General features: G+C 39.3%; 1 long non-coding RNA gene across 1 annotated transcript in view; it reads right to left on the bottom strand.

The window, feature by feature from the left end:
• Positions 1-385: 385 nt before the first annotated feature.
• LOC129620799 (uncharacterized) overlaps positions 386-25,620 on the bottom strand; it is a 173,614-nt gene continuing 148,379 nt past the window's right edge. Inside the window, exon 4 of the long non-coding RNA XR_008698714.1 lies at positions 386-686. This is a non-coding gene — a long non-coding RNA (uncharacterized LOC129620799). The remainder of the gene's footprint in view (positions 687-25,620) is intronic.

Below are 25,620 nucleotides of genomic sequence, written 5' to 3'. Positions count from 1 at the left end.
TCCTTTAGGGGACCTTCCCAACTCAGGGATCCAATCTGCTTCTCTTTCATCTCCTGCGTTGACAGGCAGGTTCTTTACCACTGGCACCACCTGGGAAGCCCCAGAAGAAAGGTGTAGTTCCAGAAAAACTAAAAATGGTTCATTTTTCTGACAAGATTCTTGATAAAACAGTATCAATAAAAAAAATTGCAGGGTCATAAAAAAGGGGCCTAATTCTCTAAAATTAATGGTCACTGTATTTCCCATTAAGTAGACTCACTAGAAATAGCTCTACGTGAACAGCGAAAAAAAAAAGTTTTTTTTTTTTTAAACTGAGTTTCTGAATTTAGAAATGAGAAAATTGATGTGCGCACAGTTCTAGAGGATATCTTTGAAATTTCTCTTTATTATACAGGTCTTGGAAAATGAAACCAGCTAGTAAAGGGATGGTAGGGACAAAGCAGAGATCTCCATGCCATTACCCACAACATCCATGAGGGAGAGAAACTGGGAGCAGAAACCTACTCCCATAGCCACACACACTGGGAAACATGGAGGGACTGCAGGGGTAGAGATGGTTAGCGTTGTATCCACTCATTTAGCAATAATCCATGAGAACCGTCTTCATGGACGGCACTGCTGTGCTGAGCAGGGAAGGAGATGAAAGCTATTTCAGATGAATCCTCTATCCTCTAAAATTTTGTAATCTGGTATAAAACAAAAATAGGATAAAATGTCACGTCAAAGTCCCACATGAGTAATACAGTAAAAAGTTTAACACATCCAGGAGATAGAAAAAAAATTTTTTTTCAGTTTTTAAGAACCTACTTCTGGTTAAAGAAATAAGTAAAAGTTTATTACCAGTTAGGCAGGAGATGGGTGGGCCCTAGAGCGAGCCCCTGGAGCGTGTTCCCTGTGGACAGAAACCCCGTAACAGCAGGATCGAGAAAGGAGCTGGACCCTGCCCAAATAAAAGGTAAAAAGACCACGTATTTCTCTGTCTCAAAGTCAAGAAGACCCTCCTGACTACACATACACAGAAAGACCTGCTGGAAGTCAAAAAGACAGGGGGCATTCCCCCCTCCCGGAGTAAGTGATGCCAACCTACCCTCAGGCCTTTTCACTAGAATCCACCTTGGCTACGAGATGCGCACACACACATGGGAGGATCCTGAGATAAACCAAATATAGCTTCAGAACCAGAAACCCAGAAAATGTCCCACAGAAGTGATTCAAACTGCTAGGCGGGCACGGCTCTCTCTGATCCCTCCCACGGGTCTATCCACATGTGCCCTTTTCCCTCCTAATAAGCGCTTTCCTTGTTTCACACTAACTTTCCATCTCAATGTGGAAATTTGTCACATAGCTGGCAGGAAGAGCCTTGTCACTGCCCACTGGTCCTTGTCACTGGTCCACACCTCGCCGTAGTCTAGCAGCTAGGGTTCAGCGGTCTCACTGACACGGCCCGACCTCAGTCTCTGACCAGAGACCAAAATCATGCTTCAAGCTGTTGCAGGCTGAGACCACCCGAGAGCACTAGCACCTCCTGACTCCAGGCCAGGAATTCCCTGAAGAAGGTCAAGTTTTCTCAAATGTTTCGTCAGAGAAAAAGCAGCCCCAAGCCTGTCATCCCCATTTACGTCTTCAGCGTAAAACAGAAGAAGGGCACTCTCAGTGTCGGAAACACAAGACCGTCTGAGAGGCCACACCTCCTCATGGGCAGCTTCAGCATACGATGCTCTGTCAAGGAAGCAGCTCCCTGATCTGCTTCAGCAGCTGGTCACAGCTGGCCACCCCCCAAATGCCATTCTCAGTTTCTTGGATCTAATAGAAAAGAAACAAAATGCTATCCAGAGCTACAAAGCCCCATTCAACTTCATCCAACAGCCAGGAATCGCCCCCTTGATGGGAGGCGCCCTGGCCAGGGAGATTTAGCCTCTGCTCTTCCAGCACACAGCTGGGGCCTCCTGGACAGGAATTTCACTTCTCAGGGTTCCTGCCTGCACAGTGAACAGCAGCACAGCAGAGATTATCTCTAAAGCCCATCTCATCCTGGATTTTATGAGACTAAGAGATTTCTAAACTGCCAAGTGCCACGCTGCTCATTTAATGAGAACATTCACATAAGCTAATCTCAGCAAAACTGTCGAGCTGCTAGTGCTGTTTTAAATAGGAATTTACTACAGACTCACTCTTCTTCGCTTTTCCTGGATGTTCGTAGAGAGCCCTGCCCTCTACAACTTGGGTTAATGGGTATTATTTTCCCCTCTTAATCATCACACAGCAAGTCTCCAAATCCAAGTGCAGAAACAGTGGCTCCTCAGAGGCGACAACATGCAATTAGATGTCTGCAGTTTTGCATATTCCAAGCAAGCAATTTAAAATGTCAAATAGTGAGCCATTTCTCTGTGCTCCATAAAGACTCCCCCTGATTCCCCCAGACAACCCATTTGCAGAATTGCTAGTAAATCAACATAATTTGTTTTCCCTGAGACTGTGTTCTGCTAGGGAAACCTCCTTCAAAACTGCTGAAGCTGCTGCAATTATATAAAATTATTACATCTCACAATAAGGAACTTCCCTATAATTGGTCATGCAAATGAGGGACAATAATATATATATAATTTAGACAGTCTGACTGTTGTTCCCAAGTTAGTTTAATTTCGTCAGTGTTCCCTGTGTTTCATAAAACCCCAGAATTCTACAATTCAGCAGATATGAGCTATCCCAGAGACAGACATTTTGCATGCACAAATTCAAATATTTAGTATGTAATTCATGTTAAATATTTGCAGTATTTAAATGCAAATATACCATCACTGTGATGTCTGTCACAGCAGAATGGAGAATAATTAGACTTCATTTTAATGCAGTTGACAGGCAGTTTTTCCAAAAGTCTCATAGAAAGCCTGCAGGCAAGTCAACAGTGCCCAAGTCCACACACCTGGCACCACCAAAGAAAATGGATCAGAGTCCAAGGTGGGGAACTTTGTGATGCTCTTTCCCCAGAAGACAGAGCAGCCCTAAGGCTCACCCTTGAATGGTATACAGATATGGAGATAGACTTGCTCAAAGAATGTCCCCGAAATGTAAAAAGGCAGTTAAATCTGGGGGCAAAAAGAATACTCAAAGAAACTCAAGAACAATGGCTCCTAGTATAGCTTTGACTAGATCTAAGATCATCATACCTATGATAAATGTTTGCTATTACACACAAGTTAAGGCAAGAATGTAGTCTTAGGTCAGGGGTTGAATCTCAGTTTTAAGGTATTAGCTGCATGAGTCTTTTACAAGGTTCTAGCTCTCTGAACCATAGCTTCTTCATCTTTAAAATGAATTTGGTGACAAGAGGGGAGGATTAAGTGTTTACCTGGTATACAGCCAATTGTAACACACTTAGCCTACACACAAAAATTAAGACATCCCTAGGCAAGGTTGTGAAATGAGTTGAGACTGCCTAGAACCCCTTCTCTCCCCGCATTTTTTTACTTTTATTTAAACTTACACCCCTTCCTTTATGCTATTTCCTTCTCCCAAGCATAATTTAGCCAAACTAAGATTAGGGAAATACAGAGTATTAGCAGTATTTATACTCAACATGCTATAGAAGCTGAGAGCACAATATCTAGATTCAGACAGATCTGGGTTCAAATCCTGATTCCATCCTTCTCCAGTAACATGACCCTAGGCAAGTTAATTCATTTCTTTATGTCTCAAATTCTCCTTCTATAAAATGGGGATAATGCTAATAATTACCTGTACAGAGTTGAGGTAAAGACTAAAATGTTCATGACATGGTTAGTATTATGTTAAAGTGAGCATCTAATGGGCTTCTCTGGTAGTTCAGATAGTAAAGAATCTGTCTGCAATGTGGAAGACCTGGGTTTGATCCCTGGGTGGGGAAGATCCCCTTGAGAAGGGAATGGCTACTCACTCCAGTATTCTTTACTGGAGAATTTCATGAATAGAGGAGCCTGGTAGGCTACAGTCCATGAGTTTGCAAAGAGTATGGCTCTGGTTATATTTAGTCCCTCATTCTGCTAATAGCTCAATAGATAGATACATAAATCTATCTTTACACAGGAACTTGAACCACATTTCCCTTCTCCTGCTCAACTGATTTATAAAAATCCATTACAGTCTTTATATTCTACCTTTTTCAATTTTACTTTGTTCTCTTGAGTCCTGCATGTACTTCTCTTATTCTCTCCAATCTTTCTGTAGAAGAAAAAAAGGCAGTCCCTTGAGTTCTACTTTCCTAGGAGTCCACCCTCAAATTTCTAGCATCATTAGTTCCTTCTCATTCATTCCTCTGTGCCTCCAATTATGCAATAATCTTTGAATGAGCATCTCTTATTTGCCAATCTTGGTTAAGAGCTGGGAATACAAAAATAGCAGAAACTGCCTTCAAACAGATAACTGCAGGATGGATCCAAGAGACACATTTGAAAGACATTAAGGAGTCAAAATCAACAGGACTTGAGACTGATGGATGTGGCAGGCTAGGAGCAAAGTTCACTCTTAAATTCCTCCCCAAGTTCCTTTAAGAGGTTGTGTATGAATATGCTTTTGTCTGAATATTCTCTCTACCAAGCACCATGATAAGGAAGACTATGCAACATCAGGAGTATTAACATAATGGGGAGACATTTTTAGCTTCTGGAAATACACAGACACACACACACATGTATTTTCATGGAAAAAAATTTTTTTGTTTTTTTTTTAGAAAAAAATTTTCTAGCTGAAATAGGCAGAAACTGACTCATGGAAAGCAAAACTTAAGTACATAAATACAAGATTAATAAGATGGTTTGGGACCTTCAGAGTCTTTAAGAATAATTTTTCATCTCAAACTTGTGAAGGTCTTTTAAGAGCCAGGGCTCTACTGATGAAAAATACAAAATAGCATCACTGAATGTGCTTCACTCTGCAAAGGAAAGCAAAGGCTATTCTGGAACTGCACAGTTGAGTCAACAAGCAACTAAACTTAAAATTGCTCTGCAAAAATAATGTAAAAAGTTAACAGCTAGGAAATGACTTGCTTACTGTGTCCTTATAAGGCACATAAGGAAAGGGGATGGGGTTGTGAGATCCGGGAAAATAGGGATGAGAAAGTAAAGATAGGAAAGGAAACATTTATACTGGAAGATCAATGCCTCCTAGTAACATGGCTGCAGCCCAGAGCCAAGAAGAAAACAGGGTTGGTACGTGGTACAAATGTTGCATATGGATAGACCCCAGAGGCAGCAACATGTGCTTCCAGAGTTGTTTGCCTTTTCTGCAGTATAATCCACGTCTCTCACCCTCTTTGCCTCCCTAAAACTCAGTAAAGTCTATTTAAAACCTTTTGCACCCATTAGGTGAAGAATATATAAAGGAAGGGCTATATCCATGCACAGGGTGAAGAGGGGTAGGGAAGCATCTCAATAATGTGGAAAAGCTTCCTGCAGGCAGGCAAAAAAGAAAAGGCAGAGAAGCCCAGAGCAGTGGTTCAAAAGGAAGTGTGGCCAACAAAGAGACCCAGTGTTCCCCGGCAGTGCCATCCTTGCAAGGAGGAGTCGACTTCCTAGGCTCACAACAGCTACAGGCTCAGATGATTGTTTTTTGGATGTTAAAGAAGTAACTGAGAAATGCTAGCGATCTTGGGGAAACTGGCACACAAGGAAAGTTCTTACAGAAGAAAATGAGCCAGGTTTATAAGAGAAGGTCAGAATGCAACCTACTGCATACTGAATCTACTTCATTCAATAGGGCATAAGCAAAAACTCAAAAGGTCACAAATCCCAGGCCTCCCTCCCCAAAGAGAGTTTCTAAGGGTCTTCAACCTTCATAAAGACATGGTTGAAAGATGCTATGAGAAGAAAATCAGCAAAGTTCAACAATCCTAGTCAGGAGCTTCATTCTCCTATTTATTTCTCATATCAGGGATGTCCTCAGAGATGCACAAAGACCTCCCATTCCCAGAGAAAATTCAAGACAGAAACCCAAAGGATTGTCAACTTTTCTGCTAAATGTCGTGCAAGATGGGAAATCTGGTACTTCTCTTCATAGCCTTCTCCAGTTTTTAAATCACTTACAGTCAAAGAGCTCTTATCATCAAACCAATTATCTTGTACAGCAATCCTAGCTCAATCCATCTTCCTCTGACTCTCCGTGGAAAAGAAGAGCCACTAGCCAGCACTCTCTGAACTTCTCTACAGCTGTGACTAAAGAGTCATAGCGTGACCCCTTCTCATTTTCTCACACAGGCTAGACAACACTAATTTTGCCTCCCGGACCATTTCTCCAATGCATCCCCTTCACAGTTTCTACTGTTTTAGCTTCTCTGGCTTTCTGCACCTTCATGTTAAATTGAAAAGCAAATCAGAAACAGTACATTTAAGACCAATAAAAAGCAGACTAAGAAGATAGATGACTTCACTTTCATAGAATAATTGTACTGATGGCATAGTCATTTTGAAACTTTCTCTAAAATGTCATTATGCACTCAACTTTAGAAACCTGTATCCATTGTGTCAATCTGCTGTGTGCTGAAGCAGTGACATTTTCAATTCTGTTAAACAATGCTTTGCTCTACTGAAAGATTTCTAAAACATGTAGTTTAAAGGGACAACCCAGAGGGATGGTATGGAGAGGGAGGAGGGGGGGGGTGTTCGGGATGGGGAACACGTGTATACCTGTGGTGGATTCATGTCGATGTATGGCAAAACCAATACAATATTGTAAAGTAATTAGCCTCCAATTAAAATAAATAAGTTTATATAAAAAATCCCGTTATTAGAGGAGTTGCTCAGGGAATCTACCAGGCACGCCTGAAAGTTCACCTCGACACTGAAAACAGTTATTTTCTGTCAAAGCCATTCTTTTTCTGATCAGGTCATTAAGGACCTCTATCTGCCTGATCAAATCACATTTCCTGACATCAGACTTGAGCCTCGATCAACCGTCCTCACAAAGGAATCCTCCTTTGAAAAGTGCTCTCCCCTTTCTTTCTGCAGCCTCACCCTCTGGTTTTCCTCTTCCCGCTCTACTATTGCTTCTCACTCTCTTTGGCCTACTCCTTTTCCTAATGTTTAACTCCTAAAGTTTCTCAGAGTCATCTCAAGACATCTTGTCTCCTTTGAAGCATTCATAACATCCTTTATGGTTTTAATTACCACTTATAAATCAAGGACTTCCAATGTGTAATTCCAGTCCAGACCTTTATTTGAAACTTCATAAAAATATATCTAATTTACTCATCAATATCTCCTTTTAGACATCTAACAGGCAACTCCAACTCCTTGTGTCTAGGACTGAATATATAATTACTCACTTCCCACTGCTTGCTCCTACACCTGAAAAATCTGCTTGCTGTGCTCCCAACATTTCCTGGCTCAATAGTTGCTCTCGAAAGAAACCTACTGCCATCACTAAGACCTTTTTCATCCTCCACATTCAATCACCCACCTCAACTTCCTAGACTTCTCAAATGCATGTATTTTAGCTTTCATGGCTCCTTTCTTTATCCCAGTCACTACCACCTCTCTCCTGGACTTCTGAAAAACCCCTAAATGGTCTCCCAGCCCTATTCTTATCCTCTCCAATAATATCTTCACTTTGCAGTCAGGGTGATGTTTTAAAATACAAAGGTCACAATGTCACTGCCTTGCTTAACATTCTGCAGTGGATTTCTATTTAGTATGAAGGATCAGAAATGTTTAACAGTGTCTGCAAGCCCTGATCCTGCCTGATCTACCTTCTGCCTGTTTTCTAACATGAGCTCTCACTGCCCTTCTTCTTTCTACATTACAGCCACACTGGTCATCTTTCAATTTCTCAAATGTATCAGGCTCTTTCCCATCTCATAGTCTCCATATGCATAGCTCCCTCTGCCTAAAATGCTTTCCCACCTATTTTTCTGATTACTGTTACTCTTGTCTAATGTGTTAGCTGGAATAAATGTCTCTTCCTCAAAAAAAAAAATCTCTTGATTCCTGCACTGAGTGTGGCAAAGACAAGAGTAACCACCACATACTCTCAGTGCTCATCAATATTTTTCCAGAATTTCCTGCTGTTAGACAGGGTTTTGTGACTAGCTTCAGTCCACTTGCTGGGGATAATGACATCACTCTCATCTGAAGGATTTAAAACTGAGTAGAACATCTCCAAATTCTCTCACTTGCTTATGTAGCTGAAAGCAGAGAATTTCATGATGGTAGAATTGTAAGATTATAACATGAGTGAGAAATGAAACTTTGTGGAATTAAGCCACTGAAACCTTGAGATTTTTTTCACCACAACATAGTTTAGCTCAAGAACAGTTAGATCCCACAGTATCCAGTCTCATATCACCTTGTATTATTATTAATAAAAACTTGGCATCCAGCACAGTTTTGACATTTAATAAGCTCTGGAAAATACATGTTAAATAAGTAAACAAATGAGTAAAATACCAGACTGTACAGATTGAGAATGATTTCCTTTCAAAGAGGTAAAAAGGATTTAAGACAACAGAGTAAAATTCTTTGTTAGGATTCACAGAAGACTCTGGAGATTTATGGTCACCTCTAATATGATCCTGAGGACTTTACTCATCTTCTGGAGGAACAGACAATGAATGGCAAAGACATATGTAGGTAAAATACTCTACACAGTCCCTTTCTGGAAGACAGAGTAGATGTGTATCAGAAGAATTATTTCTTATGCCTGCTTTGCCCAGAAACCTAGCTAGATAAACACAATACTAAAAGAGATTTCATGGGTGAAGGAACAAAAAACCTACTAGCTTCCCTTTTCAGCTACATACACAAATATAAAAGGCTATGAATTAAATAATTGATCATTTTATTAATTCACTTAAGATATTAGCATAATAATAAAATAACTTTAATCTTAATAATAAATAAGCAATAACAAATATTAGAAAAAATAAAAATCTGTTTTTGGCTAGAGCATGGTGCAAGTTATAATTGTCTCTCAGAATTTCATTTCTGTGAAGTGTTACTCTAAAAGAATCATCTCGGCTAATTTTAAGTTGGGTACATTTAATTTTATTCATTTAAAAATTAAGTATTTCTAAGTACAAAGATAGGAGCAACCTCCCCTACATGTAGGAGGCTACCCACCAAATCTCTAGGAGGGCTAAAGCCTGGCTCTGCACCTACACCACCCAGGCTCCATTCAGCCTTCTGGAAAAGCACCAGGAAACCACAGAAGCAATGCTCTGAAGATAAAATCTTCAAAATTAAGGTGACAAAATGACAGCTAATGTCATAGTCAATGAGGACCCAGAAAATATAATCAAGAGAATTATGATTAGGAAAAATGTAGCAATTACCACACACAACAACAGGGCTGCCATGCCAGAGTTAACCATCCACAACTTCAAGGACACAAGGGATTTAGACACTCATGGTATATTTCCCCAAATTTCTTGAGTTTAATGCTTAATTTATTCCTATTCCTTCTTTTTTGTTAAAAGTTTATAGCTACTTAGGGATCATCATGGCAGAGTAGAAGAAAATTGAGTTCACTTCCCCCACCCCCAAAGACATCAAAAATACATCTACTGCTGCTGCTACTGCTAAGTCACTTTAGTCGTGTCTGACTCTGTGTGACCCCATAGACGGCAGCCCACCAGGCTCCCCCGTCCCTGGGATTCTCCAGGCAAGAACACTGGAGTGGGTTGCCATTTCCTTCTCCAATGCATCTACAGTGTGGAAAAATTCTCACTAAAAACAAATAGGAAACTTGCAGACAGATTTATACACCCAAGGCTGTAAGTAAAGATTCACCTGGAGTCAGTTAGGAAGAAAACAGAAGTGATGGCTTTGGGACTTGTACACCTGAAGGGGACCCAGAAGAGGAGGGGATTACATAGGCACAGAGATTCTCCCTGGAGACTGAGCAGTTCAAACTACACACTGGGCCCCCTAGCCTGGAGAAAAGTACTGGCAAGACAAGCCCCTTAGCTGGTTTGAAAACCAGTGGGACTAATAGGAGGGCTGGAGAAAATAAAAAGTTTCACTCATGAAGATTGTGCACTTACTTACTTACTCCTGGGGCAAAGCAAAAAAAGTAAATTGAAACTACCTGGGACTCTGGCTAATTTCCTGCAACCTACCAAGCACGCACACTGGCCCACACCAAACAACTACACTCTTGCTGTGCAAGGAAGCTCCTCACTAAGGTGGAAGCCTGCCACTGCCAACTGAGCCTTGCTCAGTTGCAAGGCTCTCAGACCTGATACGGAGTCCAAATGTGGAGAAGCAACCATTGCTGGTGCTTGCAGGGTCAGCTGACTGAGAGAGGTCTGGAGCTTTGGCTGGTGTGCCAGGACCGTCCCAGAATGCAGCCTGGCCCACACCAAGCACCTGTTCCAGCCACTCTGGCTGAACTGCTGTTCCCCTTTGGGGTGAATGTGCCATTTCTGGGATGGGGGAGAGTGCACACTTAAATGGAACAGGAGAAACTTGGACCCAATCCTCAGGTCTTCTACTCTAGAACCTTGTAACACAATTCTACCCATCAATAGGGCAATGTTGGTCACTGAGCATCTGAGAAGACCCAATTCACAACTGGTTCATGACCCAGCACCTCCATCTCCAACTCCACTTCTTACCAAGAAAATAGCTTCCAGCACAGCCTGGGGAAGACATGACCTGTGTTCATCTCAGATCCACCTCTCCCACCAAAGCCACTGGGCACACGGAAACTGCATATGAATGCTCCCATATAAGGATATCCCTTCAAGAATGGGATAGCGAACTATTTTACCTTATTTCATAGAGAAAGGCAAGCAAGCTGAATAGAGGAGCTTGTTTCAAATGAAAGAACAAGAAAAATATCTGAAAAAGCAACTAATGAGACAGAGATAAATAAGTTACCAGAAAGAGTTCAAATCATTAGTAAAAGGAATGCTAACTGAACTAGGGGAAAGAAAAGATGCATACAGTGAAATTTTTATCAAGGAACTAGAAAACATAAAAAAGAATCAGTCAGATGTGAAGAATACAATAACTGAAATGAAAAACACACTAGAAGAAATTAAAAGCAGATTTAGTGATAGACAAGAACACATAAGTGATCAATCACCTAATCAGAAAGCCAAGAGGAAAAATAAAATTTAAAAATGAGAACAGATTAAGGGTCCTCTAAGAAAGGCTTTTGAGTTCCTCTTCACTTTCTGCCATAAGGGTGGTGTCATCTGCATATCTGAGGTTATTGATATTTCTCCCGGCAATCTTGATTCCAGCTTGTGTTTCTTCCAGTCTAGTGTTTCTCATGATGTACTCTGCATATAAGTTAAATAAAAAGGGTGACAATATACAGCCTTGACAAACTCCTTTTCCTATTTGGAACCAGTCTGTTGTTCCATGTCCAGATCTAACTGTTGCTTCTTGACCTGCATACAAATTTCTCAAGAGGCAGATCAGGTGGTCTGGTATTCCCATCTCTTGAAGAATTTTCCACAGTTTATTGTGATCCACACAGTCGAACTGATGCTTTTGAACTGTGGTGTTGGAGAAGACTCTTGAGAGTCCCTTGGGCTGCAAGGAGATCCAACCAGTCCATTCTGAAGGAGATCAGCCCTGGGATTTCTTTCGAAGAAATGATGCTAAAGCTGAAACTCCAGTACTTTGGCCACCTCATATGAAGAGTTGACTCATTGGAAAAGACTCTGATGCTGGGAGGGATTGGGGGCAGGAGGAGAAGGGGACGACGGAGGATGAGATGGCTGGATGGCATCACTGACTCGATGGACGTGAGTCTGAGTGAACTCCGGGAGTTGGTGATGGACAGGGAGGCCTGGCATGCTGCGATTCCTGGGGTCGCAAAGAGTCGGACACTACTGAGCGACTTATCTGATCTGATCTGATCTGAAGAAAACATCAGGCGTATTAACATTTGTATTACAGGAGTTCCAGAAGAAGAGAAGTGGAAAATGATAAAAATGTATTTGATGAAATTATGCCTGAAAACTTCCCAAACATAAAGAAGGAAACCAATATACAGGTACAGAAAGAAAAGAGAATTCCAAAAAAGATGAAGCCAAAGAAATACACACTAAGATATACAATTATCATAAAATGGAAAATGTATGATGAAGAGAGAATTCTAAAGGAAGCAAAAGAAAAACACAGAGTCATATAGAAGAGATTCCCCATAAGACTGTTAGTTGATTTTTTGCAGAAAAAAATTTAGAATTTAGGTCAAAAGGGACTGGCATGATATATTTAAAGTGATAATAGGGAAAATCCTACAACCTAGGGAACTCTACTCAGCAAGGTTGTCATTTAGAAGGAGAATGAAAGAGAGATAAAGAACTTTTCAGACAAGGAAACAACAAAAGACTTCATCAATAATAAACCACCCCTACATGAATTGATAAAGAGTCTTCTCCAAGTGGAAAAGGCTACAACAAGAAGCAAGAATTTACAGGAAATGAAAACTTCCACTAGTAAAGGCAAGTATATAGTAAAGTCTGGATCAAACACTTAAATAATTGAAAATGAAGAGTAAATGAAGAAAATTATAAAATACACTGCATTGTATGTTCTTACCAGTTAAGAAATAGACATGTAGGAGACATAAGTAATGATAGAAAAAAAATAAAACACAGGGGAGAAGAGTTCAAAATGCAGATCTTTTAGGGTGTGTTTGAATTTAATGACAGTTTTTAAAACTGGATATAGTTGTAAGTTAACATATATGAAACACATGGTAAGCACAGGTCAAAGACCTAAAACAGATACACAAAAACTAGAGAGAAAGGAACACAAGGGTACTGCTAAATAAAATAATCAAACCACAAAAGAAAAAGCAAACCTAAGAAACAGACAGAGAACTACAAAAACAACCAGAAACAAAACAGCAGTGAGTATGTACCTATGTACCTATCAATTATCACTTTAAAAATCAATGGACTAAACCCACACATCTATGGACACTTTATTTTTGACAAAGGAGGCAAGAATATACAATGGAGAAAAGACAGACTCGTTAATAAGTGGTGCTGGGAAAACTTCACAGCTACATGTAAAAGAATGAAGCTAAAATACCTTCTAACATCACACAAAAAATAAACTGTTTTTAAATTCAAAAAAATGGATTAAAGATTTAAATGTAAGGCCAGAAACTATAAAGCTCTTAGAGAAAAATATAGGCAGTACATACTTTGACATACATCAGAGCAAGATCCTCTTTGACCCACCTCCTAGAGTAATGGAAATAAAAACAAAAGTAAGCAAATGGGACTAAATTAAACTTAAAAGATTTTGCACAGCAAAGGAAACAATAAATAAGATTAAGAGACAACCCTCAGAATGGGAGAAAATAGTTGCAGATGAAACAACTGAAAAAGGGTTAATCTCCAAAATATACAAGCAGCTCAATAGCAGAAAAACAAATGATCCAATCAGAAATGGGCTGAAGACTTAAACAGACATTTCTCCAAAGAAGACATGCAGATGGCCAACAAAGACATGAAAAGATGTTCAACATCGCTCACTACCAGAGAAATGCAAATCAAAACTACAATGAGGTATCATCTCACACCGGTCAGAATGGTCATCATTAAAATATCTACATACAATAAATGCTGGAGAGGATGTGGAGGAAAGGGGAACTCTCTTGCACTGCTGGGAGGAATGTAAATTGACATAACCACTATGGAAGACAGTATGGAGATTCTTTAAAAAACTAAGAATAGAACTACCATACGACCCAATAAGCGCACTACTGGGCATATACCCCGAGAAAACCATAACTGAAAGAGATGCCTGCGCTCCAGTGTTTGTTGCAGCACTTTTTAGAATATGTAGGACATGGAAGCAACTTAGATGTCCATGGACAGATGAATGAATACAGAAATTTTGCCACATATATACAGTGGAATATTACTCAGTTATAAAAAAGAGCCCAAGAGCCTATTATATAGAGTGAAGTAAGTCAGAAAGAGAAATGAACATTGCATAGTAATGCATGTGTATGGAATCTAGAAAGGTGGTGCTGATGAGCCTATCTGCAGGACAGCAATGGAAATGTAGACATAAAGAACAGACTTGTGGACACAGGATGGGAAAGACAGGGAGGGACTAATTAAGAGAGTAGCATGGAAATATAAACATTACCCTGTGTAAAGCAGATGGCCAGTAGGAGTTTGCTGCCTAATGCAGGGAGCTCAGCCCAGTGCTCTGTGACAACCTAGAGGTGTGGGATGGGGTGGGAGATGGGAGAGAGGTTCAAGGGGGCAGGGCATGTGTATCCTTGTGGTTGGTTCATGATGATGTATGGCAGAAACCTCACAATATTGTAAAGCAATAATCCTACAAAAAAAAAAAAAAAAAGCTACCTCTGCCCCCCCAAATAATAATGGACTAAATGCCCCAATCAAGAGATGTAGGATTGAATACTGGGAGAATATAACATTCATTAACATCTGTTATCTGTTATTACATAATATACATAACATAATATATTATAACATATATGTGCTTAATATATATTGGTATATTGGGTTCCATAAGATGTTACAGAAAAATCCAAATGAACTTTTTGACCAACTCAGTGTATTGTAACATATGTACATATGCATGATATAGAAGCATATGATATAGAAGTACCTAAATATAACACAGAGATAGTAACAGACATAAAATAAGAACTTGACATAATACAATAGTAGTAGGGAACTTTAACACCCATTTGCATCAATGGACAGATCAGCCAGACAGAACACCAACAAGGAAACAGTTGTCTTAAATAACACACTAGGTCAGGTGAACTTAAGAGATATTAAGTTCAGATACAGGGCATTCTATCCAAAATAGCAGAAAATATTCTTTACAGCTGTACATGGAAAGTTGTCCAGGATAGATCACATTCCAGGCCACAAAACAAGTTTGAACAAAATTTAAAGGATAGAAATTGTATCAAGCCATTTTCCACCTAAGATGGAGTGAAACTAGCAATCAACTATGGAAGAAAAATGGGAAAAACACAAACATGCAGAGAGTAAACAACATGCTACTAAAACACAAAGGTTCAATAAAGAAATCAAAAGCAAATCATAAAACTTTGAGATAAATAAAGATGAAAACACAACTGTCTAAAATCTATGGGACACAGTGAAAGCAGTTCTATACTGGAAGTTTATAGTGACATAGGACTATTTTAACAAATAAAAACTTCAAATAGACAACTAACCTACCATGTAAAGGAACTAGAAGAAACCAAGTCAGTAGGAGGAAGGAAATAATAAAGAACAGACAAAATAGGGGAAAAAAACACAACAGAAAATATTAATGGCCCAAAATATGTAAGCTATAGAATTGCCCATCAACAGATGAATGGACAAAGACATGAGGTACAGAAACACACACAAGAGAGGAATTATAGTTCCAATCTAAAGGCAGTCTGCTGGCAGAATTCACTTTTCATTGGGGAGGCCAGTTTTTTCTCTATTAGGGCCTTTGATAGACTAAATGAGTTCTGCCCATATTATGAATGGTAATCTGCTCCAGTGAAAGCTCACTTATTTAATCATATCAAAAAATTATCTCCACAGAAACATGTAGAGAAATGTTCAACCAAATATCTGTGTACCTTGGCATACCCAAGTTGAAACAAAATAGACATTACATACATAAGGACACAATATTCTTTTAGGCTTACAAACTTTACCACATATAAGATTTCCCTACAAAATGTGTTAAATCACAAGCCAATAATATGCACAAGCCCCTAGCATTATTGACTACCATTTCTGATTCTGGTGATTTAACAATAAATTTTTGAGAAACTACTCCAAGATCTTCTAAGTGTCTTCAAAGGGGCCTCAGAACATCTCTAAGGATTGGAGGGAAGCCCAACAGAAACCTTTCTATTTTCTCAATATTTTCATAAAAGTAAAGCTAGGGTAAAAAAAAAAAAATCAAGCTTAAACTTGAAAAAGTAAAGAAGTCATAAAAGGATAATAATATGCCATCAAATAGGTAGGAAACAAGGAAAAGCAGTTCTGTAATTTCATTTCAATATAGAATACAATTAGGAGTAATATATGCTGCTGCTGCTGCTAAGTCACTTCAGTCGTCTCCGACTCTCTGTGACCCCATAGACGGCCTCCTACCAGGCTCCCCTGTCCCTGGGATTCTCCAGGCAAGAACACTGGAGTGGGTTGCCATTTCCTTCTCCAATGCATGAGAGTGAAAAGTGAAAGGGAAGTCGCTCAGTTGTGTCCAACTCAGCAACCTCATGGACTATAGCCCACCAGGCTCCTCCGTCCATGGGATTTTCCAGGCAAGAGTACTGGAGTGGGGTGCCATTGCCTTCTCCGAGGAGTAATATATAGATATAATTTTATACACACACACACACTCACACATATATACTTATCTCCAGATTTTTATTGCAGAATCTTCTGGAAAAAATATATTCTTCTTACCCACTGCTCCCACATTGAGGCTCAGTCCAAAACTCATGGCTCTGGAGTCTCACCATCACCTGGAGAACTAAAGACTGTGGTGTGCTCCACAGGTATTCCTCCAGGACTGAAGGATCTGATCCTCTGGGGATCACTATGGCTGACAGCTCTCAATTGTCACCTCTCTCCAGAAATTGTTTCCGCTGAAGACAGCTTCTTACCCCAGGCTGCACCTCCTTCCTGGGGGCAGCCTGCATTCAGTGACAATCAACACAAGAACATAAAAATCAAGTTCCCTTGTTGCAATGTGGGGTAATACCAGTTTCAGAACTTTCCATCAAGTTATTTGAGAATATCCTCAAGACTACCCAACTTCCTCTGATCAGTCCTGGTTCCCTCTTTTCCTTTCCCTTCCCTTCCCCAGATGTTGATCCTGAGAGCATTCCCTAAGAAACTCCCACATAACAATACTGATCTGAGAATCTGCTGAGATATGGGCGAAGAACCCAGTTTATAGTAGAAGAAGATGGCTCTGCAGCCATTGGGTCTTCTTTTCCCAATATAAGATCCTCTTCTGAGGCCTCCATAGTTAATTAGAGCCTCCCACTAAATCCCACTGGGTATTTTCCTTCCGCAGCTGCAAACAAAGTGGTCTCAGTGGCCACAATAAATAGAGGAAGTGACAGAATACCATGGATACACTTAGTACTGATTTGCAGCAAGAACCAGAAGCTTCTTTCATGCAGAATAAATTAGTAAGTAGAGAAACCCATTCTATTTCCTTCTTAATGTGCGTGTCATGCTGTGCAACATTTGCCCTGAGGTGTAGGGGTTAGGGTGAGATGCATGGAAATATCTTGCTCAGAAAGATACATTCTTAGCACACTAGGAAACTAACAACCTTAGAGGTGAGCATTCTGCTGTAATAACTAAAATGTAAAACCCTTATGCCAGCTATTGATATTATCTTATTACTTGGCATTTAGATAGCTACAGGGAGCAAAGAGGCTTTAAAAAGTCTGAGAAAATGGAAATAATCCTACTTTACTACCAGTGACACCCAGACAGCCATTAAAAATTCCGTTGTCAGATAAATGAAGTTGCATTAGAGTTGTCCTATTTTGAAATAAGCAGGGCGGGAAGTACTTTTAAAATCGCTTTTCTGGAAATCCGTCTTATCAGCTTTCAGTGACATTGGATTTGTGCATTTATCTGGGAATCAGAGGTGATTTCTGTCAATCCCTTGTTGTAGTCACATTTCAATTAAAAACCTGAAGGAGTGCTCTTATCAGGCCCCAGCATTCGTCTGAGTCATCACTGAATATACTTTCCTCCTAGATAGGATTTGTATTTTCTTCTTCATTGACTACAGAATTTATTCCAGCTTAAATTTGGCTTTACTCACCAACTTACTTTTCAAAATTAAAGATAAGGTTCTAGGTTAGCAGGATACACTGCCTTCCACCACCAAAGTAAATGCAACAGCTCATGATAATGTTTTATGCAAACTCCAGAAAAACTGAGAGTCATTTAATAGTGGTTCATTGAAAAAAATATTTTAATTATGAGAATTTAAATTTTGGCCCTTAGGAAACTCCATCAACTCAATTAATAGACATAATCATTAATGAGAGTCCTAGCACTTAGAAAATGTACCTAATATTTGTAAGGTCAATTATCAAACAAGAGTCAAAATATTTTATTTTCAAGGAAAGCTACTGTTAATGGCACATTTGAGGGGTTTTCTGTTATCTCACAACTTCTAAAATCTTTGTTAATTTTCTACATATTAAATACTACAGAAGAAATCATATTTATCTATATTCATATACACGTCTATGCACAAAACATGTGTAAATAAAGCCTTTTGTCTTCCAAAGATATCTACATTGATCAGTGTATTTGAATTGAGAATATGAATATCAAGAACTATAATTCCCTATAAGATTTTAACTGATCTTAGGATTCATAACATTTACAAAAACTTAAGGCATGAAAAACCTTGGTATCATGTTGTCCAACTTTAGTTTAACATAAAAGGGCATGGAGAGATCTGGAGGATCTCATCTGAGATATAGTTAAATGAAAGCAGAAGCTTTAAACCCAAAAGTACATGGATTCAAATCCTTCACCTAACACTTAGCCTAAGCAAGTTACTTAAAAGCTTTCAGCTTCAGTTTCCTCACCTATAAGACGGGATTAATAGAAGTCAACTTGAAAGGCATTTTAAAGTGTATGGAAACATTAAACCTCAAGCCCGGCACAGGATCTCCAGTAATTATGATGGCAGTTATTATTACATGTGCCTAGTAACTCACTAGGTATCATGAAGTAGCCATGAAAAATAAGTATAATATTAGATTAAAATAATTCAGATTAAAGGATCCAAAGTTGAGAAGATACTAGATAAACTGAAATGAGGTGGTGACTCTGGACTAGGATAGTAACTCTGAGGGTAGGGAGGAGAAATGCTTCCACTGATACAAAAAGCTTAAGAGATAAGGCCTAAAAATTTTACTCAAGAAGTAAAATTTACTTCTTGACTACAAGAAATAAATTGAGTTTCACAACCAACTCAGTTACCACATACATTCCCCTACCAGGTGGGTTTCCACATAAGCTCACTTTCCCTCCACTGCTACATATCAGTTTACCATTAATCATATTTATCATTAATTTTACCAGGATTAAAATGTTAGAGAAGAGGCTGGATAACATATCAGGCCCTTATAGATTGTCACTTCCATCTAGTACTTTATTGCTGATCATAGTAGAAATTATACAGAGCCATTAAATTCATGGAAAAATGAAATGTATTTTAAATTTATTTGAAAAAGTGCTAAATGAATCAATATGCTATGAAACATAAGGAAAAAAGAAAAAATATACTCTAGAATAAGTGCTTTTTTAAAACAAGAATAACTTCAAAAAAATCTGCAACACGTTTTTCAAATAGAGCACTACAGTCAATTAAATATATAGAACACACTATGTGCCCAATGTTCTAGAGAATATAAAAAAACAAAGAAGCATCATGGTTCTTACCTACAAAATGTTTACAGATTACTTGGAGATATGACTAATGCACAAAAAACCATTACTGAATTATTAAACTCCATAGGAAGTCAGTGTGAGCTAAAGAGATCAGACAGTAATAAAAATTCTAATCCTAGCTCTTTTACATATGTAGCCTCAGTTAACCTACGCAAGATCCTGTGAGAAGTGTATCATTATCCACAGTGAGGTGATAAACTGAAACTCAAAAGCCCTCAGGACTCTGAATGTAGCCTGAGTACACCTAGATCAGAAGAGGAAATATATGGTAAACACACAGGATTCCTATCGAGCAATCCATCACCCACTTTTTGTTTAAATCTAGGATTCTGTACATAGATGGGCCTTACGGAAATCCAGCCTCACCCCAGGTCCAAGGTAGACCAGAGGTTTGCAGGAAACCCATCTCTCTTGCTGGCAGTTAAATTAGGAACAGACTCTTTACCCAATTTGATCCAGTTGTGTTGTGATGCCTATTACGGGGCTCCTGAAAAAGGGTTTGTGATTCCTACGTGGTTGTTAGCTCCTCAAAGATGCAGTCAGGAAGAGCCTGCCATCTATTCTTCTACCCATCTCTGAGGAGCTGATAACCATTTCAGAAGCCCGTCTTATTCTAAAAGCTCCATCGTGTGAGATATGGAGTTAACTTGTTGGTAGAACCAATTAAGAGGGTTCAGGTGTGTTCTGGTTTTTATTTTGACTTATCACTAAAAGCATCCTAAAAGTACCCTGAAACACAGAACTGTAATTCAAATACAAGCCTTCGGATTTTGGGTTCCACTTGCTTTCCTACTGACCAACGTTACTCTTCTTTCTCCTTGGAACAAATCGGACTCTCACTGATAGGTCAAGATTGGGAACTTAATCTGAAGCAGAGCGGGGACGATGCCTGGGGTGTGGAAGAATTTAAGGTCTCAGAACGAGGTGAGAGCGTGAAGCCACACTCTAATGCTCTGTTCCTATGCCAGCTGAGCATTTCCCTTGTCCTGAATTTGACATTTGGAAAAAGAGGCGATGCTGTGTGCTCCAAAATTCTGTTTGTTGCCATCATCATTCTTTCTTAACCCCCGCCCCTTCTTGCTCCTCCTCCTTAATGCTTAGTCTGGGCAGACTAAGTTCCCATGGTACCAAACTAAGGTCCTGGGTTAGGCCATCAACCCCTAAGTTTTCTTAAAATCCTTGCTCATGTTCACCACTCTGATGACTAGCATTGGGGATTACAGAAAGTATTGAGAACATGACCTGCACCCTTGGGGAGACCATACTGTGGTCAGGACACAAAAGGCAACGCTATAATGATAAAAGCAGCTATCATTTATTAGTGCATATGAAGTGCTAGATATTGTAGCAGTTATTTATCTACATTCTCCTCTATGCTCACTAAGGCAAGTAGTAAGTATTAAAAGAGTATATAAAAGCACTTAATATAATGGCTCTTCATAACAATGTCATAGAAGTTTCGACAAAAATAGCCAACATCTAATTCTCCAAAATACTTATTGCATAGAGTGCTGGGATGTTGAGAGATTCAAGCCTCCAATTTCTCATTCTGTAATGTTGAAATATTGTTTTTGAAACTAACAGTGCATGAATAAGATTCATTGTAGAAGTAAATAACTAAATTCTGAGTCTATCTCATTTGAAAAATGAAGATGACTCTTAGCAATGAGATATGTGTAAGAAAAATGTTAAATAATAAACTGCACACAGTCTAAGGACAGTGAATTCTTAATCAACATTAATGATCTTTTCCTTTCCTAAGAAAGATGTCATGTTATAATTTTGCCTAGAAAAAATGTCAAGTACTGAATTTGTATAATCCAAACACATTGATACCTAATGGAAAGCATTAGCATGTGTATGTATGTGCTCAGCCACGTCTGACTCTTTGCAATCCCATGGACTGTAGCCCACCAGGCTTCTCTGTTCATGAGATTTTACAGGCAAGAATACTGGAATGGGTTGCCATTTCTTCCTCCTAGGGAATCTTCCTGACCCAGGGATCGAACATATGTCTCCTGCATCTCCTTCACTGAGAGGTGGATTCTTTACCACTAAGCCACCTGGGAAGCTCAAGGATTAGCATAGATGAAAGGAAAAATCAACTATTTCTCTACTCATTGCAATAGTCTAATGCCATGACACATATGAGAGGGAAATACCCTAAGACACAGAGGGTGTTTTTTAAAATCGTAAATAATAGTCTAGGTTTTAAAATTTTCCCACGTTACCCAAATAAAGTTGCTACATCAATACCAGCAGTAAATATACATACACTGAAAAATATATGATCATCTCAAAAGATGCAGAAAAAGCATTTGACAAACTTAAATATCCATTAGTGGTAAAAATCACTCAGCATAGTAGGAACAGAAGGAAACTAACTCAATCTGATAAAAAAAAAAAAAAAAAAAAAACTCAGAAACACACACACACAAACTTATAGCTAATGTACTTAATGGTGAAAGACTGAATACTCTTCCCATAAGGGCAGAAAGAGGATGATGCCTGCTCTCACAACACGTACTTAACACTGTATTAGAATTCCTAGTCATTGGACATATTGAAATGTCATTACATAAAATTATCTATTTTAAATATTTTTATAATAAACATGAAATCATTAACATAACACAGAGACTAGAGACTATCAGTATGAGTAGGGTAAAGTGAGAACTGGCAACGTTCAGACACGGAAAATTCTTACACACTAGGCTCCCAAGTTTGGACTTTATTCTGTAGGTGAGTGTTTCTCAAACATAAGCATGAATCAGAGTCCCCTGGAAGATGTGTTAAAATACAGATTGCTGAGCCCTACTCCCAGCATTTCTGAGTTAATAGGTCTGAGTGTAAGCTAGGTCATTTGTATTTCTAACAAGTTTCTAGGTGCTGCTGAAACTGCTGGTCTGGAGTACACACTTGGAGAACCACTGAGAAGCTTAAAAATGTTAAGAATAAATGTGACACAATCAAATTTACACTAAAGGACACCTGGTGTGGTGGTTTTCCACTTTGGCTGCACACTGAAATGATCTAGGTGTGAAGACATCAGAGTAAATAAACAAAAACTCTTGAGGGTAGACCTGGGTATTAGCATTTTTTAAAACTGATAGGTGGTTTCAAAAGGTATCCAATTCGTGAACTGTGATGATAGTGTTGGAGGCAAGTGAGAGGCTAGTTGAGATGGTGATTCCCAAACCTGGTTTCCCAGAACTCAGGGACCAACAAGGAGGCAAGACTCTTACTTCCATAATTACAATAAAGCAGTTATGCTTTTATCTTTTCAAATAGTCATTTAAAAAGAAAGAAAAGGGTTTTATTGCTCTAAAATGAACAGTTTTGACAATCCTGAGTCAGGAGTTTATTGAAATAAACTTGGCTAAGATATTGTCAGGAGCATTTAAGAATGGCTCAGTTCAGTTCAGTCGCTCAGTCGTGTCCGACTCTTTGCGACCCCATGAATCGCAGCATGCCAGGCCTCCCTGTCCATCACCAACTCCCGGAGTTCACTCAGACTCACGTCCATCGAGTCAGTGATGCCATCCAGCCATCTCATCCTCTGTAGTCTCCTTCTCCTCCTGCCCCCAATCCCTCCCAGCATCACAGTCTTTTCCAATGAGTCAACTCTTCACATGAGGTGGCCAAAGTACTGGAGTTTCAGCTTAAGCATCATTCCTTCCAAAGAAATCCCAGGGCTGATCTCCTTCAGAATGGACTGGTTGGATCTCTTTGCAGTTCAAGGGACTCTCAAGCGTCTTCTCCAACACTACAGTTCAAAACCATCAATTCTTCAGCGCTCAGCTTTCTTCACAGTCCAACTCTCACATCCATACATGACCACAGGAAAAACCACAGCCTTGACTAGATGGACGTTTGTTGGCAAAGTAATGTCTCTGCTTTTGAATATGCTATCTAGGTTGGACATAACTTTCTTTCCAAGGAGTAAGTGTCTTTTAATTTCATGGCTGCAGTCACCATCTGCAGTGATTTTGGAGCCCAAAAAAATAAAGTCTGACACTGTTTCCACTGTTTCCCCATCTAGTTCCCATGAAGTGATGGGACCGGATGCCATGAACTTCATTTTCTCAATGTTGAACTTTAAGCCAACTTTTTCACTCTCCACTTTCACTTTCATCAAGAGGCTTTTTAGTTCCTCTTCACTTTCTGCCATAAAGGTGGTGTCATCTGCATATCTGAGGTTATTGATATTTCTCCTGGCAATCTTGATTCCAGCTTGTGTTTCTTCCAGTCCAGCGTTTCTCATGATGTACTCTGCATATAAGTTAAATAAGCAGGGTGATATTATACAGCCTTGACGTACTCCTTTTCCTATATGGAACCAGTCTGTTGTTCCATGTCCAGATCTAACTGTTGCTTCCTGACCTGTATACAGATTTCTCAAGAGGCAGGTCAGGTGGTCTGGTATTCCCATCTCTTGAAGAATTTTCCACAGTTTATTGTGACCCACAGAGTCAAAGGCTTTGGCATAGTCAATAAAGCAGAAATAGATGTTTTTCTGGAACTCTCTTGCTTTTTCCATGATCCAGCAGATGTTGGCAATGTGATCTCTGGTTCCTCTGCCTTTTCTAAAACCAGCTTGAAAATCAGGAAGTTCAAGGTTCACATATTGCTGAAGCCTGGCTTGGAGAATTTTGAGCATTACTGTACTAGCGTGTGAGATGAGTGCAATTGTGCGGTAGTTTGAGCATTCTTTGGCATTGCCTTTCTTTGGGATTGGAATGAAAACTGACCTTTTCCAGTCCTGTGGCTACTGCTGAGTTTTCCAAATTTGCTGGCATATTGAGTGCAGCACTTTCACAGCATCATCTTTCAGGATTTTAAAGAGCTCAACTGGAATTCCATCACCTCCACTAGCTTTGTTCGTAGTGATGCTTTCTAAGGCCCACTTGACTTCACATTCCACGATGTCTGGCTCTAGATGAGTGATCGCACCATCATGATTACCTGGGTCGTGAAGATCTTTTTTGTACAGTTCTTCTGAGGCACTAATAAAGTTGAGGATCAGAGCTGTTGAAAAGGGAGTGGTTAGAGATTGATGTCTATAACTGTGGTCATTCATCCAGGAGGCAGGTTCAGATGTTGTTATGGGGGCATTTTCAGGGTGAATTCCCCACTGGGAACCTGAAATCCCTCTGGTACCAGGAATATGACCATTTTTCCTTCCCATAAAACAAACTCTGTAAGCATTGGTCATTGTTCCAAAGCAAAGTATGCCCAAGGTCATACAAAACATTTTATGAAAGACAATTACATATTTACACTGAGGAAAACACATAATAAATAAAGACACTAAGGATATTGGTGGCTTGGTTTAGGGCAGTAGCCTCCAAATTTAAAAATGCATACTTCCTGAGGGTCTACCAAGTTTTCCAAAAGAATAAAAGCTTGGTTGTTTTTGAGGGAATCAATTTAAGACTCAACTATTTCTTCAAAAATGGACCAGCTGACCATATCATATACAAATAATGAATTATGTTGAATACCTGAAACTAATACATTATATGTCAATTACATCTCAATAAAAAAAAATATACGCCAGTTGAGAATATCACTGACATAGAGACATTATGCTGATTCTCCTTTTGTTCTCTTCTGCAGTGTAGTGCTGTTTACAACAGCCAAGATGTGGAAGCAACCTAAACAGATGAGCTGATAAATAAGATGTGGTACAGATACATTGGAATATTACTCAGACATTAAAAAGAATGAAATAATGCCATTTACTCCAACATGGATGAATTTGGAGATTACCATACTAAGTAAAAGTTGGCTTAAAACTCAACATTCAGAAAACGAAGATCATGGCATCTGGCCCCATCACTTCATGGCAAATAGATGGGGAAACAAGGGAAACAGTGACAGACTTTATTTTGGGGGGCTCCAAAATCACTGCACATGGTGACTGCAGCCATGAAAATAAAAGACACTTGCCCCTTGGAAAAGTTGTGACCAACCTAGACAGCATATTAAAAAGGAGAGACATTACTTTGCTGACAAAGGTCCGTCTAGTCAAAGCTATGGTTTTTCCAGTAGTCATGTATGGATGAGAGAGTTGGACTATAAAGAAAGCAGAGTGCCGAAGAATTGATGCTTTTGACCTCTGGTGTTTGGAGAAGACTCTTGAGAGTCCCTTGGACTGCAAGGATATCCAACCAGTCCAT

The sequence above is a fragment of the Bubalus kerabau genome, chromosome 10 (assembly GCF_029407905.1).
Source record: "Bubalus kerabau isolate K-KA32 ecotype Philippines breed swamp buffalo chromosome 10, PCC_UOA_SB_1v2, whole genome shotgun sequence".
Classification (NCBI taxonomy): domain Eukaryota; kingdom Metazoa; phylum Chordata; class Mammalia; order Artiodactyla; family Bovidae; genus Bubalus; species Bubalus kerabau.
The sequence above is the reverse complement of the archived record's forward strand: the minus strand, read 5'-3'. Positions and strand labels throughout refer to the sequence as shown.